The 17,631-nt window shown below is 38.4% G+C and overlaps 1 protein-coding gene across 7 annotated transcripts in view; it reads left to right on the plus strand.

Annotated features, from left to right (window-relative positions):
- The window catches only part of LOC144308047 (uncharacterized), a 404,506-nt gene that overhangs the window by 279,020 nt on the left and 107,855 nt on the right, over nt 1–17,631 (plus strand). For all 7 annotated transcript variants that reach the window (XM_077888199.1, XM_077888194.1, XM_077888198.1 and 4 more), the window contains one exon: nt 13,461–13,582. The gene's annotated coding sequence lies outside the window, so the exon portion shown is untranslated. The remainder of the gene's footprint in view (nt 1–13,460; nt 13,583–17,631) is intronic.

Raw genomic sequence — 17,631 nt, forward strand, 5'->3', positions numbered from 1 at the left:
TAGCAACACCTGATTTGGGGAGGCCCTGGAAAAAGAAGTGGGAGGAAGGCAGATCTTCTCTTTTCTCTGTAGTGCCTTCTCATTCTAGAAGACCATTTTACACTTATGAATTCTACCTTGGAGGATATGTAGCTTTGGAAATCTTCACACAATGAAATTTTTTTGGCAGATGAAATTCTGCTCACGACCTTGTTGGTACAAGAAGCTGCATGGAAACTGTCTTTGACTTCCTGAAGCAGAATAGTAATCAGGCTCATGCTGGCATTTGATGAGTTAAGTGAACTGGAATATGAAGTCTGACAAATTTGTTAATGGAATTTTCTTTAACCAAGAGGATCAACAAAATCCATAGGAAGTAAATCTTTGCTTCATCTCCTACTGCTGTTATTGACAGAACTATGGAGACTTTTTTTTTTGTAGAAAGTCATTGAATTGCCTGATTTTATAAAAAGTGGATAAAAGCTATAATGCTTAGGAGGTAAAAATGTCCTAGAAGAGTGCTGCCCAATGATCTGCAACGTCCAATATGGTAGCTAGCACCCACATGTGGTTACTGAGAATTTGAACTGTGGCATATAACTGAGGAATTGAATGTTTAATCTTACTTAATTTTTTAAAGATTTTATTTATTTAGTCATCACACACACACACAGAGAGAGAGAGAGAGAGAGAGAGGGAGAGATTGAGGCAGAGACACAGGCAGAGGAGAGAAGCAGGCTCCATGCAGGGAGCCCGACGTGGGACTTGATCCCGCGTCTCCAGGATCACACCCTGGGCTGAAGGCGGCGCTAAACCACTGAGCCACCCGGGCTGCCCTAATCTTATTTAATTTTAAATAGTTTGATTTCACATAGCCACACATGTCTAGGGACTACCATATTGGAAAGCACAGCAGTAGAATAACTCATTATTAAATATATCATAGGCATAAAAAGTATATAATATATATGGTTTAAATAATAATCAAATAACCCCTGTACCCTCCAATCTTTCTTAAGAAAGAGAATATTACCCAAACCTCTGAAGTTCCCCAAGTGCCCCTGCCTGAACCCTTTCTTTTTCTTTTTTTTTTTTGCCTGAACCCTTTTGTATCCCACCCTACCCCCAGAGATAACTACTATCTTGAATTTTGTGTTCATTATTCCTTTACTTTGTTGGATGTTTTTACCAGAATTTTTATGCATTTCTAAACAAAATTTTATTTTCTTCACATGTTTTGGGACATTTTATGAACAGAATTATACTGTGTGCACTCTTTGGTGACTTGCTTTTTTGATCAGTATTACATTTAACAGTCCCCCCATTATTGATGCGTATAACTGTATTTCATTTTCAGTGCTCTTCTTAATATTACTAACATGTGTCATTTAAATGGAAGCACAGATTAGGTATTCTTTTGTACTCTGCTCCAGTTTATCAATATATTTTAGTTTTTTCATCCATTCTCCAGTCAGTGGTAATAGTGGTGTTTCTATTTTCTTGTTATTACAATCACTCTACATGGAATACTTTTCACATGTTTCTAGGGTCAGATAAGAAAGAGTCTCTCTAGGGTACAGGCCAGGGAATCAAACTGTTGGGTAATAAGGATACCTATATATCTTTACAAGGTGATGCCACATTGTTTTCCAAAGTGGTGGAACCAATTTATATACCTACTAATAGCTCAAGAAGTGTTTGGTTCTCTACATTCTAGCAATAATCATCTTTGTCAGACATTTTAATTTCTGCTCATCTGGTAGGCATAAAATGCCATCTCGTTGTATCCTTAATTAGTATCCCCAGGTTATTAATGAGATCAGGGATATTTTCATTCAAATATCTTTTCTTTTGAAGTGCCTACAGGTTTTTTCTTTTTTTTTTTATTCATTGATTTGTGGACTTTCTTTATATTCTGGGTATTAATCCCTTGCCAGTCATATGTACTGCAAATATCTTCTCCTTATTTGAGGCTTATGTTTTACCTTTTACAGTCTATTTATTGAACAGAAATTCTTTTTTAAAAAAAGAAAAAAATAAAAAATAAATAAATAAAGATTTTATTTATTTATTCACGAGACAGACAGACAGACAGACACACACACACACACACACACACACACAGAGGCAGAGAGACACAGGCAGAGGGAGAAGCATGCTCCATGCAGGGAGCCTGACACAGGACTTGATCCTGGGTCTCTAGGATCACACCCTGGGCTGAAGGCGGCGCTAAACTGCTGAGCCACCCGGGCTGCCCCTTAATTATAATGTACTTAAACTGAGCTTGTATTTCCTTTGCTTGTACATTTGTCATCTTTTTAAAGAAATCCTCCCCACCCAGAAGTTGTAATACTTTTCTCATATATTTTCTTCTTTAGGATTTAGTTTCCTGTTTGCCTTTGAGTCTTGTATCCACTTGTAATTGATTTTGTTTATGATAGAAAATGGAGATACAAGTTCATTTCTTTCCGTAGGGATAGCTGTTCCTTCCAGTGTTAGTTATTGAAGAGATGGGTTATTTACTCACTGATCTCCCACGCCAACTCTTGTTTATGCGGGCCAATTCTAGGTCCTCTCTTTTTATGTATCTTTCATCTCTTTTTATTTTTTCATGTATCTTTTCATCTCTTTCATGTATACATGGGCACAATTCCAGACCTTCCCTTTTGTGCTATTAGTCTGTCTAACTCTGAGATAATACCACTATCTCTTAAGTACTTTAATGTTGAAAGAAAGGATCCAGACACACACAAAATAACTACTCTGTGCTTCTATTTACATAAAACACAAAACAGAATGAGGCATGCAGAAGAGCTGGAGATGAAGTTGAAGAGGTAGCAGGTGGGACAGATGATGGCGTGAGATGGAAGCCATTGGAAGGTTTTCAGCAGAGGAGCTACATGACCCACCTTATGCTGTCAAAGGATCACCCTGGAACTTAATTGAGAATAGGCTTTTGTGAGGCAAGAATGGAAGCAGGGAGACCAGTTATAAAGCCAGCACAACAGTCCGGGTGAGAGAAGATGGCATATGGGACCAGAATGGTAGCAGTAGAGGTAGTGACACGTGGTCAGATTGCAGGTATATTATGAAGATGAGGCTGATCATATGTGCTACTGAACCCATTGTGAAGTGTAAGAGAAGAGAGGCATCAAAAGAAGAGAAGACATATCAAGAGCGACATGTTGAGAGTTTTGACTGAGAAACTAAGGATGGATCATGTAGTATATAGTATATATGTAATGTATATATAACCTATATGGCATATATGTAAGATACACACACATAGTGCTCAGTACAAGTTTGCAACATGGTATGTATATGTCTTTAATAAAGAGTCCCTCTCTCTCCTTCATAGGGTATATATATAAAGTTCAGACTTTAATATTTTGTAGTTCCTTAAAGTTAGAGATACCCTCATGCTCAAAGGGTGACCCTGGGTGATGCTTGCCTGATAATAGAGTGGAGATGAAAGAGTGATGTCTATAAGGCTTGATTCTTAGGAAACTGACAGGCACTCACAGTGATGTCCATCTTGGGAAATAATCAGAGTAAACAAGAGTAGCTCTAACAATGTGACTTCTGAGAGAACAATTTTTTAAGACCAAGTGCTATTTTAGCATGAGCCTAGGGGTAAATGTCTATATAGTAGAGAGCTTTGAGACTTCTGCGTTATCTGGGTATAAATAGAGCCTTTGAGCCCCTTAGAAGAAAGCTTAGGTATTTACCGAGATGACCATTATTTTCTGCTGCTGCTGACCAGTGAAATACTTTCCAAATGCTGTTTTAATTCCACCAGCGCCTTTAGATGGATGGCTTGATATGCCCTTATTTATTATGTGACTTACAGAAATGACAGACCCATCACCAACGTGACACTGTCTCCCCATACATCTCAGTCTGCAAAACTAGTACCAGGTACTTGTTTTTCCAGTTAACATTCTCAACACTAAAGTAATCTGTGTGGTTGCTACAGAAGTTATACTTTGTCCATTCTTGGGATTATAATAGATGTTTAATAAAAAGATTTGGCCAACAACTGTGTCCCTCTATGCCATTTTGCCTTCTTACCTAACTTCACTCATATCCCTGAGGACTCATACAGTTATGCCCCAATTCTACTATCCATCCAGTTGGGTTCATTGCTAGTATAAGGTCAGTAACATTCAGTGTTCTTGACTTGGTGTTCTTTTAAGATAAAAAAAGAAAATACAGGGCACTTGGGTGGCTCAGTTGGTTAAGCGCCCGACACTTGGCTCAGGTCATAATCTCAGGGTCGTGAGATTGAGCCCCACTTCAGCTCTGCACTGGGCATGGAGCCTGCTTAAGACTCCCTCTCTCCCTCTGCTCCTCCTCCCACTTTCCCTCTCCTTCTCTAAAAAGTAAAGAAAAGACAATAAATAAAAGAAGATACAAGGCACTAACCAGGAGCAAACATTAACTGGGTTAAAGCAAAACCCTTCCTTTCAGGTAATGGAAAGTATGTAAGAGATGCTTTAATGTGATTTGAAGATCCTTTTCCATCTGCTTCATTAGTCGAGTATAGTGGCTATTTTTATATTGTCATGACTCCAGCTTTTGAAATTTGTAAAACTAGTGTAAAGATAGACCAAAGTACAAAATAAAAGATCTTCTCCATCACCCACACTTTTTTAATGCAGTAATACACTTTGCAGTCCTTACACATAAAAAGGCAATTGTGCCAGGCACCAGGAAGCATAAAGAGATAATAAGTGGCCCCCACCATTAAGGAGTTTGTTATCATGGGGAGACAGAGTTAGAAGCCAATCATTTTAGAGACAGTAAAAGCCCAGTGATTACCTCCAGGGGACAGTTTAGTGATGAATAAGTGATGAATGCTATAGTCAGATAATGATACAAGTTAACATTTATCACATAGTTCTGAGTGTGTTACATATAGCATCTCATTTAATCTTTACTACTGCCTTATGAAGCAGGATATTTTTATCACCATTTTGTAGACAATTAAATTGAGGTATAGTCACATTAAGTGACTTCTTTGAGTCACACAGGTAGCAAGTGGTACAGCCAGGATCTGGAAAAATCCAGGCAGTCCTGCTCCAGAATCTGTGTCACAACCTCTGTGTTGTTTTGCCATTCTGATGTCTAGATGGGAAAATCAGCTCTACCATTTACTGTAGTAACAAAGGGTGGGTGAAAAGAGAAAGCTTTTTATTTTGTGTCCTGGTGTGTCTGTGCACCACTTTACAAATTTGGAAAGCAGGAGTCATGGTAATATAAAAATAGCTGCTTCTTCACTAGTCAGGTAATGGTCAAAGGATCTTTAAATCACATTCAGATATCTCTTTCATGTTCTACATTGGAAGAGGGTTGCCCTTCACTCTAGCAAATGTTTATTACATGCTTCGAACTTTAAATGTGTTATCTTAAAAAGAATACCAATGCAAGAGCACTTAGGATTGCTGTCTGTATAGTGGCAAATAAATGGATGATAGCAGAATTTGGACCTTAGTGATATAAATTTAGCTGCTCTAAGACCTAGTTTGTTCCCCTATAAAAGGAGCATAATAATAATATCTACCTTATAGAGTTTGTGTGAGGATTAAACTACCTATTAGAGTAAAATGCTTAACTTTATGCCTGGCACATAAAAAAATACCATATGATAATGATGGTATGTTGGTGGTAATAGTGATTATCTCAAAAACCCTCTTTGTTGTTGGCATGCTCAGTTTTAGAACTTGAAATTTTAGGATGGTTGGCTGAGATGTTCTGTGTTTTATACTTAGGAATATCATATTTATAATTAGAAACATCCATTTATCAATGAGTTCTTCTATGGTCAATTACTGGCTTTTACATGCTTCATCTTTGCCATCTCTCTGAGATATTATAAAACATTTGAAAGAAAGCTTGTACCAATTGCCCTATAATCAGAGCTGATATGAACAAAATCTGGTGAGAAGATTCTTGCTTAGGTGAAATTTCCTCTACCCCTCCCTCTACACCCTCATCCCACATTGCTCAAACATTGGAATTTGCAGAACATGATTCTGAACGTTCTTGTGAATGGATTGGAGCATTCCCAAAGGTGAAAAAAAGTGCAGTGATGTTGCCTGTCAATAAAATATCTCACCTAATTCATTATACATACCATATATACATCTACTGTCAACGCAGAGCCCACTGTAGCAAGGCACACTGAATTTCAATAAATAATTCCTTGGACATTCTTTATCTAAATTAATGTATAATTGTGTTCACTGAGTATATGCATTCTTTGTGATCACTGATGAGACATCAAGAAAGCCTTCTTCTTCTACTTCCAGAATTCCTTCCATCCACTGTCACAGGAAGTTTACTTTCAGATTTTAGAATGCCAATTGGGAGTTAAAGCGCATTTTTAAAAATCTAGAATGTGTAATTAAGCCAAATGGTTAGTCCTGCTTGCTATTGTGTGTATATATATAAGCATTTTAATTGTATTCAATTCTATAAAATAGAAATATTTAGTTGATTGTCTTTCCTTTCAGCTTTCCAAAGCAATATTTATGTTGCATCCTTTGATGTGAGAGTGGGCTAAAATATGACTTCTAAATAGGACAAAATTTCATTGAATTGGAAGAAAATTTCACCACTAAGAGGGTGTGTATGTGTATATATGTGTGTGTTATTGTTGTTTTGCCATACATTGTAATCACTCTTCAGGCTCTGAAATGATAAGTGTATTTTGTGGATCTCATGGCATTCATTTATAGTCACAGTGAAGGAAAATCTCTCCAGATCAACATATTAGAATATGTAGTGAAGAGAAGTAACAAAGCTCTAATTTTCATAATGTAGATTGGGTGATTTTCTATCTTCCATTCTTTCTTTCTGCACAGGCCTCACTTCCCCTGCCAGTAAACAGCCATTGTTAAAATGTGAGAGCTCAAGGGATGGGCAGCTGGATTTTCACTCTAAATTGCTAGCTTGCATGCAGTGCCAGCTGCCAATATCAAGTGCTCATCTCCGTCTCATGACTCGTCATTGACCTCAGTGAGATAAACCATCAGGTGCAGGCCTGATGCTGACTTATCCCTGGCTTTAGAGTGTGTGGTAAATACCTAGGGCTTAGCAAAGAGTGGGAGAGGCCACCAGGGCATTAATTAGGCCAGTGGGTGGAAAGTGGAATCCCACAACATAGATCAGAAATAAAGCCAAAAGACCCATTGAAAACTAGTCTGGACAAAAAGAAAAGACATCCTGGATCAGCAATATTAAACCTGATTCAGTTAAAGAAGGTTTTAAATGATGATTCCTCAGTGACAGTGTAAACACCAAGAGGGAACTCTGTCTCTATATTCAGCACTTAGCACACTTTCTTCTAAGCACCCACTAAACGTCTGGAGGAGCAATGAAAGCATAATCATGAATGTTGAAAACCCGGTTTAGTGCTACATTCTCCACTCTGCCTCTTCGTTTTCCTGCATGTCTGATTCTGTCTCCTCTCACTGTTGTTCTCTCTCTTTTTCTGTCTTGACTGATAGTCTTTCTTCCCTCATCTATGTGGCAGAAAACATGGCCATCTCATGACTATTCCTGAGTTAATATCCTCTTCATTCCAAGGACCAACCCAAACAGAACCAAATTTCATTAGTATGAATTCCAACTAACCTATGCCCTGCCTTCTCACAAAAGTCTTGGAGTCAACTTAAAATAAAAATGCACGGACATGTGAACCCAGGCTAGTAAAAAGGAATCTGTTTTTAAGATTCATTTATTTATTTGAGAGAGAGAGAGCATGCACAAGCAAGAGGGAGAGAGAATCTCAAGCAGACTCCCCACTGAGCATGAAGCCCAACATGGGGCTCAGTCTCACGATCCATGAGATCATGGCCTGAGCTGAAACCGAGAGTTGGATGTCAACCAACTGTGCCACTCAGGCACCCAAGTGAAAAGGAATTTAAACTGTGGTCAGGAGTCATATAAAGAAACTGAGACTATAAAGCATAGCAGTAATAAAATAATGAAATGAAATAGTCACCATAGCTGCCATGTAAATTTAGCTAAAAGCTTCCTGGAAGTCAAGGTAATTAGGGAAACATTATTGATTATCACCATTATAACATTATCACCACCTAATAGAAGAAATTGTTATTTTAAAAAACCAGGTCTTGTTGGACACATAGTAGGTGCTCAATAAACATTTGTCAGATGACTTACAAGAAGTTAAACATTTTCATGGGGAAAATGTAACATTATACATGCTCAGAAATACACTCACACAAAGATAGAAGTCTGTAAACTATTTTTCACTCAACTAGTAATACAAAGGGGCTACTTCAATCATGTGTGTCTATACAAAATGTAGACATCTTTTCTGTAAGAAATCTGATTTAAGGCGAGAGATAACATTAGACAATAGTTCAGAGAAAGCATTAGTCCTATTTACAACTCCTTTGACTGCATATAACAGAAATGGACTCAAGTGGACCCAAACGAGTATAAGCAAAAAAGGCACCACTTATTATTAAGTATAATAACATGGATCCCAAAGGCCTTGGGGATACATTAAAATGAAGGCTTGGAACACCAACTGCACTCTTTCCATTTCTCATCTCTGTGTCACTATAAATTGTCTTCATTTCTTTCTCATCTCTAAATTTCTGGATCTCTCTCCTCCTCCTGGGCTTTCCTGCTCTCCAGTCCACATGGTGAAAAACAGGACCACACTGCTACTCCTGGATTTACATTGCTTCCTTTTAAATAAGCAGTCTTGATGGAAACTGTAATTTCAATCCTAATTCCAAATTTTCAGGGAAGGTTCTCTATTTCGTACAGTCTAGATCACACATACAAGTCTGGATCAATAAAAGGGATGTTTAAACTTTCCACATAATCATCCGAAAGCAAAAGCACTGGAAAAGTTTATTTTCCAGTATATGGGGGAGATCTAGACTTATCTGTGTCCCCCTTCCTCTTTTTTCACATCCCAAACAAACTGGATAAAATGGCTAGAACAAAACCCACATGTATGCATTGAGAGAAGAGAAGGCACTCTCATAACTTGCTATTTTTCCCAATTCCCACCAAACATGAAATTTCCAAAAATGTTTCACTTTCTGCTTGTGGTAGTGAGTTTCCGATAGCATGAGGCACAATAGTAAACACAGGCCAATAGACGCAGGCTGAGATCTAGCAGGCCCTTGGAGGAAGAAATGATTAATAGCATCAGAATGACATCCTTGAGGGGCTGATCTGCTATCTCTGAGACAACAGTAATCTAACTTTACAGAACAAACAGCACCACCAGACTGGGACTCGAGCCACCTTAGTGCATTCTGAAGAAACAGAGGAACGAAAAGAACAGCTTTAGAATCAGAGAAGGAAACATGCCAGTAAGACAATGGTTGGAGTGCATTTGGCAGGCTTTAGGGAAATGCCAGCTGAATCCAATATGTTCATTACACAATGCAAGCTAAGTCTGAGTGAGTGGAAACCAGCTAAAGCAAATGTAGCTCGAAAGCAGTAATTAAAAAAAATCAAGAAATGGTGCAAATGTGGTTAGAAAATGGTAATAAAAATCAGTCAGGAAACTTGGGGATTTCATATGGTTTGTGGAGCAACTACAAGAGACTGGAATATAGGGCGGTGGTTCTCAAAGTTGGCCCCTCGAGGAGAAGGATCAGTCTGGAGACTTGTTAGAAATGCACATCTTTGGCCTCTCCACAGTCTTGCTGAATCAGAAACTCTTGGGGTGGGACTCAGAAAGTTATGATTTAACAAGTACACCAGATGATCCTGATGCAAGCCAAAATTTGAGAACCACTGGTATAGGGGAATGAATATTAAAAGGCATTTATAAGCATAGAAAAAGAAGCATTATATATTTGCCATGGATATATGGGAAAAGAAAAGAATATTCAGATGAATGTACTATGAGCATATTCCCTAAAGCTGTGTTTTTCAAAAGCCAGGTCATCACACATTATTGGGTCATGAAATATATCTGAGTCACTGATCAGCATTTAGGAAACTTAAATAGATTAGAAAAGATCTATTGTACTTAGGGTATTTTCACCTCAAAATCTTTTTTTCAGCCATCTGTCTCTGTGTATATGTATGTGTGTGTGTGATTAGAATGTAAAAATTATTTATTACCTTGTATAGAGGTCAAACCATTGCAAAATCCACTTCTTTAAGACAGCAACTCTTAAATTTAAATATACATAAGCGGTACCCAGGTGTGTTAAAGATAAATTTCCAGATCCCAAGCAGAGATTTGGGTACATTAGACCTGAGGTCAGACCCAGGAATCTGCATTTTAACAAGTGCTCCAGGTGATTCTGATCCAGGTGGTCTGCAGATTCACTTTGAGTATCATGTGTCTAGGGTACAGATTTTAACTGATATTAATAATAAAATTTAACAATTCAGATTAAATATTTTTGAGCCCAAATTAATGCTAAGCTAAAGGCTATGGAGTTTACAAAATTGAATTGGACATGGATCTTTCCCTTAAAGACATAAAAACATTTTAAGATATGGTCTTTATTGGTGGGCCTGCCTGATTTGGAAAGCACAAAAAAGAAAAAGGGTAAAATATCCCTGGGGATATGATTTGCCATGCACATCTAGTTAGTAAGGTAGAACATATATTGGGGCAATCAGGAGCCTCAGCTAGCACATATGGTACCTTTGTGAGTTGTAAAAAAGAGGCACTCATTCTGGGCAAATGAATTAGGAAAAGACATATCTAAAGACACATCTAGAAAAAGTTACCACTTCCTCCACATTAATGTAGGCTCAGGCCAGTGCCATAGCTCTGTGGTGTAGATTATAACAAGGCCATAAGTTATTCTCTCTTATCCATACTGCACTCCCACACTAATTCTAGACTGTCATTAAGACTTAATTCAGCCAATGGGATATCAGCAAACATGATGCAAGCAAAGACTTGAAAAAGGCTTATACTTTGGGATTTATCTTCCTGCTACTCTCAGTAACCTTTCTTACCATGTAAAGAAGCCCAGGGTAGCCAGAGGGATGATGGGAGTCTGTAAGGGGAAGAGTCTTGGTCATCCCAGCCATCCTGGCTGAGGCCATCCTAAACCAGCCAGCTCCAGGAGCGCCTGGGTGGCTCAGTGGTTGAGTGCATGCCTTCGGTCCAGGGTGTGATCCTGGAGTCCCGGGATCGAGTCCCACATCAGGCTCCCTGCATGGAGCCTGCTTCTCCCTCTGCCTCTCACTCTCTCTGTGTCTCTCATGAATAAATAAATAAAATCTTAAAAAAAAGAAAAAAACAGCCAGCTCCAGTCCACCCATCAGCTGACTATAGATGAAAAAGCAAGCTAGCCAAGATCTGTTAGACTTAGAAGAACCACCCGACTGAGCCCAAGCCAGAGAACCAACCTATAATAACCATCAGGAAAAAAAAAAAAAAAAAAAAGCTTATCGTTTTAAGCCACTAAGGTTTGAGGTATTTGGGGATGTAATGAAGGCTAATAAGACACTTAGTAAGCTCCGATTGGCATCCAATCCCTACTCAAGCTCCTCAAGCCCAGCAATCTATATAGGGCACAAGCTCCACCATTAAACAAGGCAGCCTGAGGTGCAAAGTACCTTAAGCCAGATTGAGCTGTAGAGGCCACAGGGCAACCACCAATAAACCTCAGCCTTGTAGAGTTATTGGATTTTATTATCTGGCCATACATGAGAGACTGAAATGACTTGAGAAGAGCCCTGTGAGTTGGAAAATTGGGTGGTTTAATGATAAAGTCATACTCGACTCAGTCAATGCATAATGGATTGTACAGAATCACAAAAATTCCCAATTGACTGTTGTAATTATGGCTGTCATTGTACACACACAGCCTCTTAGGCCTAAGGATTGCTTTGGGCCATTTTTATTTAGAAAAGCATACATATTGAGAAGATATAATTATTTCACTATTTCATTACCAATCTGTATCTCGTGTAAAACCATTCTTAAGATGTGTTCCTACATAACAGAGCAGCAGGAAACAGCCAGACAAACTCCGGTAACAAATTCCCCCCACTCTCTACATCTTTTTTTTTTAAGATTTTATTTATTCATTCATGAGAGACAGAGAGAGAGAGAGAGGCAGAGACACAGGCAGAGGGAGAAGCAGTCTCCACGCAGGGAGCCCGACGTGGGACTCGATCCCAGGACTCCAGGATCGTGCCCCGGGCCGAAGGCAGACGCTAAACCGCTGAGTCACCCGGGGATCCCCCCCACTCTCTACATCTTATCATGCCATCAAATGTAAAGGGAAGAAATTGGAATCTCTCTTCCACATTTTCTTCAATTTGGAAAGTTTTTCTTTTCCTTTAGAATCTGAAACAGTTTCCTTTCGTGATATCCACAAATACCTACATGGATCACAGAAAATGGAAAATCATATGCCTTCGGAGTCCCCTGTGTGCAGAAATGAAGTCCAAGCAGGCTGGTTTATCATTCTGAAGTGGGAGTGGACAACTGTTGAATGAAAGATGAACTGGATGTATAGATGATGACAAGACACAGAGATGCTCACAGCACAAGGGCAGCATCTTATATAGCTCCTGGGGAAGGGAAGAGACTTGGAACAGCACTGAGGGCAATCAGCAGCACTGGTGGTCTTTAAGGAGCTCCATGGACAGGCACAACTACTGAGATTATGTGCAACAATTCATGTGTGTGAATGTATGTGTTTTTTACCTGTGGAGAGGGTTCCCTGGCTTCACCAGATTCCTAAAGGGATCTTCACCCTCACTGCCTTTCCAAAAAACTAAGAACTGCTGCAGTAATGGAAACTTAATTTAAAGACATCTCAATTCACTAGAAGATGACTTGGTTTTCTTTTCTTTCTTTTTTTTTTTGAGAGCTTTATTGAGGTATAATTGATATATGAAACAAATATACATGTTTAAGGTATACAGTTTGATAATTTCGGACATAAGCATATCCACATGGTATGTCACCACAATCAGGCTAATGAATATATCCATCGCCTCTAAACGTTTCCTTGTTGTCCTTCATGTGTGCATTTAGGTAAGAACACTTAACATGAGATCTACCGTCTTAAGAAATTTTTAAGTGCACATGCCATGTTGACTATGGGCACCACGTTGTACAAACACATCTCTAGAATTCATCTTGCACTACTGAAACTTTATACCTATTGAACAACAATTCATGAGGAGCTGTTGTTCAATTGTCTTTCTTTTTAAACCAGGCCCTGATGGTCCTTTATACAGAAGTACTTTACACTACATATGTAAGGTGTATCTCTCCTTTCCCTTGATTTTATAATGAAATTAAATGTATGTTCCCCTGGGGAAGAAAACAAAAATCTTCCGGTTGTTACTTTGGAATCTCTTGGCAAGAAAAAGGTCAGGCAGGGAGGACTAATTCCCTCCACCAAGCTCCATGCCAATTTCCCTACAGCCTTTTTAAAATTTCTTCTGTGGTCTTTTCACCTATTAGAACTCTTTTTTTTTTTTTCTGACTCTAGGACACACCTGATGCCCTCTGCCTCTCTCCATGGTTCAAAGGAACTGTTCTGGGTCCTGAGCATCCCTTGTGATCCCCTCGTGCACTTCAGCTGCTAGAGCTCTGCTCTCTGCCTTCTTGTATGTGAGTACTTAGCAGAACTGAGATACTCAGTATATTAGCCTTCCCTTCATACGCTCTAACATACGAACAACGCACCTGGTCTAAAGGTCCTCAAATTTGATGTGCGATGGCACAAAGTATCAGCCCCTTTCTTCATCTGAATCTCCATGAGTTCAGAACAATACCTACTTGTCTCCTTTAACCAAATGCACCTAGCAACCATCCATAAAAGAGATGCTATGCAGGATCAGCAAAGGTTTCTTTATCCTACCATTCTTAGTATTCTGGGAAAGGATCTGAGAGCAGGGGACAGTGAAGGTCTTCATAAATATCTTTCAGCAACAAACCGGCCAGCCAGAGATCCTCAGTAGGGGGTGACAAGTGTTGTTCAGCCATCAGCAAACTTGATTGCAGAGCTGAAAGGTGATTTGGGAACATAGGTGACCTATTTAAACAGTGAAGCTGATTTGTTCATCCATTGGGGAAACATCAGATTGAGGTGAGGTAGGACCTATCCATTCTTGAGGGAGGTAGAGAGAAGAGGGATTTATTTATTGGCTTCCCTGGGTTCTCATTTTAAAAGCAGCAAAACCACATTATACAAAAAAAAAATTGGAATACAGGATAGGGAAGAAAAAAAGAACCCTCACTCCTGCCCCTGATCTACTATTCTCACACAACGAAAATTAAGACATTACTGTGTTTTAACCATGCAATATGATCTACTTTTTCATTGTGCGTATATAAAACCCAGTTATCTTAACCCTTGTTTGTTCTTGGGTGATCCCATTCTGGGGATATCTATAGTAGTTTGTGATTCTCCCACAGAATTTCAAATCAGCTGGAAACACATGAGAAAACATCTTCCAGCCAATCACATGGGGGCTGTGGAGTAAGGCTGACTGGATTACCTTACTTATTAGCTGAGCAACTTGGGCCATGGCTTGCCATCTATACGTATCAGGTCTTTTCCTTATAAAATTAAGATAGTAACAATCACTAGCTAAGTGCATCGTTGAAGAGTTAAATGAGACGATCTTTTATTTATTTTTATTTTTATTTTTTTTGAGACGATCTTTTAAAACACATAGCAGAGTACCTGGAACATGTAAGTATTCAATAAATGGAGTAGTCTACCCCAGCATTTGTTGGTTTCTGCTTCCCGTGAATTGTTTACATAGAGCCTCTCAGTCAGAGAGAAGAAGGAAGATTATAATAACATTGTGATCTGTGGTTGTCATGGCTAGTTCTTAAACGAGAATAGAGTTCATGATTATGGTCTCAGCCGTATGTTTGTTCAAGATACCATGTCAGCTGAAGGTGCCCTTGTGAGCCTACTCAGCACTACTGTGGTTTTCTATCACCATCAATCAGGGAAACACATGTTAATTAAGTGCTTTACTGTTTTTGCACATGATTTATTAGGTCTCTTTTCATTAATGTGCTTGATCAAAAAGAAAAGTAATTAAGTGGGGAACAGTGGCAGCAAAACATACTCGTCATCAATTATTAAAAATACAAGTTCTTAGGATGAGAGCCTGATCATTTATCCTTAAGCCATCTGCAGTCCTCAGCTGATGGCAAACCATCTGAACTATTACTACCTCTAATTCTTAGTTTTTAGGTTCACTGTTATTTTTTTAAGAGAACTAAGGGAAAATATATTTTGATATTTACAATCAAAATACCTGCAGCTGGCAGAGGAAGACTGGCATTATGCAATCTTCTTGTTATCCCTTAACCATAGAAAGTCAATAAAATTCCTCCCCGGGCAAAAAACCTGTGATATGTCCCTTACATATCAGTAATGTGACTTTGTAAGATAGGCTTCTCAGAATATACTGACTGCACAATTTTAAGGGCGAAAAACACATTTTAAGGGGGAAAAATCATTATTTCTTGAAAAACTTGTTTTGCTAATGCAAGGATTCATAACAAATTGGAAGGCCACTCGGGTCATTTTGTGTATCCTTCATTTTTCTAGGCAGGGTTATAAACAAAATCCCCTAGAATTTGTTCTAGCCTTTTCAATAAAAGCACCCATTGTGAAAACTATTATCCAACTATTATGATTAATCCTGCTATTCTGATCAATCAGTAAAATGAAGGTCATCATCTCCTACCCTTAGAGATATTTAAGATGCCATGGGTTCTCAATATCTTAAAGCTAATGAATTGTAATTCTTGGAGTCAATTTAAAGACACTTAGTCATCATAAATTATGTTTGTAATAAGGTAGAATATAAATATACAAATAAATTAGATGCCACTGTTGGGGAATATTCAGATATAATAAGAATTCTTAGAATATTGTAATAAGAATAACGTATCTGACTGTAAAGATTTTTCTGCTTTGCAGTTTATTACTATCTTTCATTAGAATATTTTTAAGCTTCAATATGCCATCTTTTGTCAGAAAAATTTTATTTTATTTTTTAAAAAAGCTATTTTATTTACAAATGAAATAATTGCATGTGTAGAAAATTCTAAATAATCTTTAAAAAGCTATTGGAATTAATAAGTCAGTTTGCCAACGTTGCAGGATGCAAAGTCAAAATACAAAAGCCCAGGCACCTGGGTGGCTAAGCGGTTGAGCATCTGCTTTGTCAGTAAAATTTTATATTTGAAGGTCCTTGTAAAAAAATGGGCCATATGCAAACTGGAACATGACACCTGCTAAATGGGAGATTAAAATTTTGACTTAAAGATAAAAGTAATAGTTAATTTGGGGCACTTAGATGGCTCAATTGATTAAGTGTCTGGCTCTTTATTTCAGCTCAGGTCATGATCTCAGGGTCCTGGGATTGTGCCCTGCATAGGGCTCCGTGCTCAGCTGGGAGTCTGCTTGGGGTACTCTCTCTCTCTCTCCCTCTGTCCCTCCCCACCCATGCACACATGTGCTCTCGCTCTAAAATAAATAAATAAATAACTCTTTTAAAAAATAGTAGTCAATTTAGGAAATATTTTGAATTCTACAAGGATCTCTATGAAAATAGTAACAGTTGTGACTCTTAATAATTGTAAATTGTGTGCTCTTTTCTATTTTTCAAATCAAATTCTACAATAAAAGTGCATCGACTTTGAAATCAGATAAAGAGATTATTTCTCAAAACAGATTTTTATCAAGTTAAAACAGCAACAAATTAAAAATAGTATTAACCTCATTTTTTAAAGTTTTTTTAATGTAGGTAGATTTCTGGATATTCCTGATTTAACTTTGGTATTTGGGTGATATTGTGCTAAAAGAAGTAGTCTTAAAAAGCATCTGCATTTCCCAAACTCAGTTCCATGGAGCATTAATCTTTTGAGATGGTCCTTGCAAAAAGGCTTCCACAATGAAGTAAATTTGGGCAATATTGCTCCCCATATTCAGAGGCTCCACACAAAGAACTCAAGGAGCTTGCCTATAATGAAAGATATTCAGGTGTACGTAACCCAACATCTGTTTATCTCATTCGACCATGGACGGCAATTTTCCAGATAACTCCAATTAACATTCTGTCACACTTTGGAAAATGCTGTTCTAGATCAATCCTCCCAAGAAGGAAACTTAGAGAGCTGTTGCCCAAGGTCCAACAGCTAGTTAATAGCAGCGTGGCACTGGAACTCCGATATTCTGACTCCCTGCCTAGTGCTCATTTTTATTCTACCCAAGTGTTCGACACCTTTACTAAAGGATGAGGAGGTGCTAATTTCTCCTCCCATAGTCCATCTACCAGTCCTTTCCTCACCTCAAGGAAGCAGAGCAGGGAAGATTCCTTTCTGACATTTTTTTCCTAAAGTCCCCCTAACACTGCGTTACACCCTCATGCCTTAGAACATTTGGATGATTATAAACAGACTTGAGTAGTTCATCAACTGACCCACATAGGAAGGAAAATTCTGCCTCATGGTTTGCTATTCCCATACCTGCTCATTTGAAATGCTCCTTTCCCTGGCAATAACCTTGAAGTAAAGGATTTTTTTTTTTGTCTTTAAACACTAATGCCTCTTGACTGCCATTTATATCACACTTCAGGGGTTTCTTCTCATTACCTGAGGAATCATGAGAGAGTGAAAATCTCTATCCT

This window comes from Canis aureus, chromosome X, assembly GCF_053574225.1.
Source record: "Canis aureus isolate CA01 chromosome X, VMU_Caureus_v.1.0, whole genome shotgun sequence".
Lineage (NCBI taxonomy): Eukaryota > Metazoa > Chordata > Mammalia > Carnivora > Canidae > Canis > Canis aureus.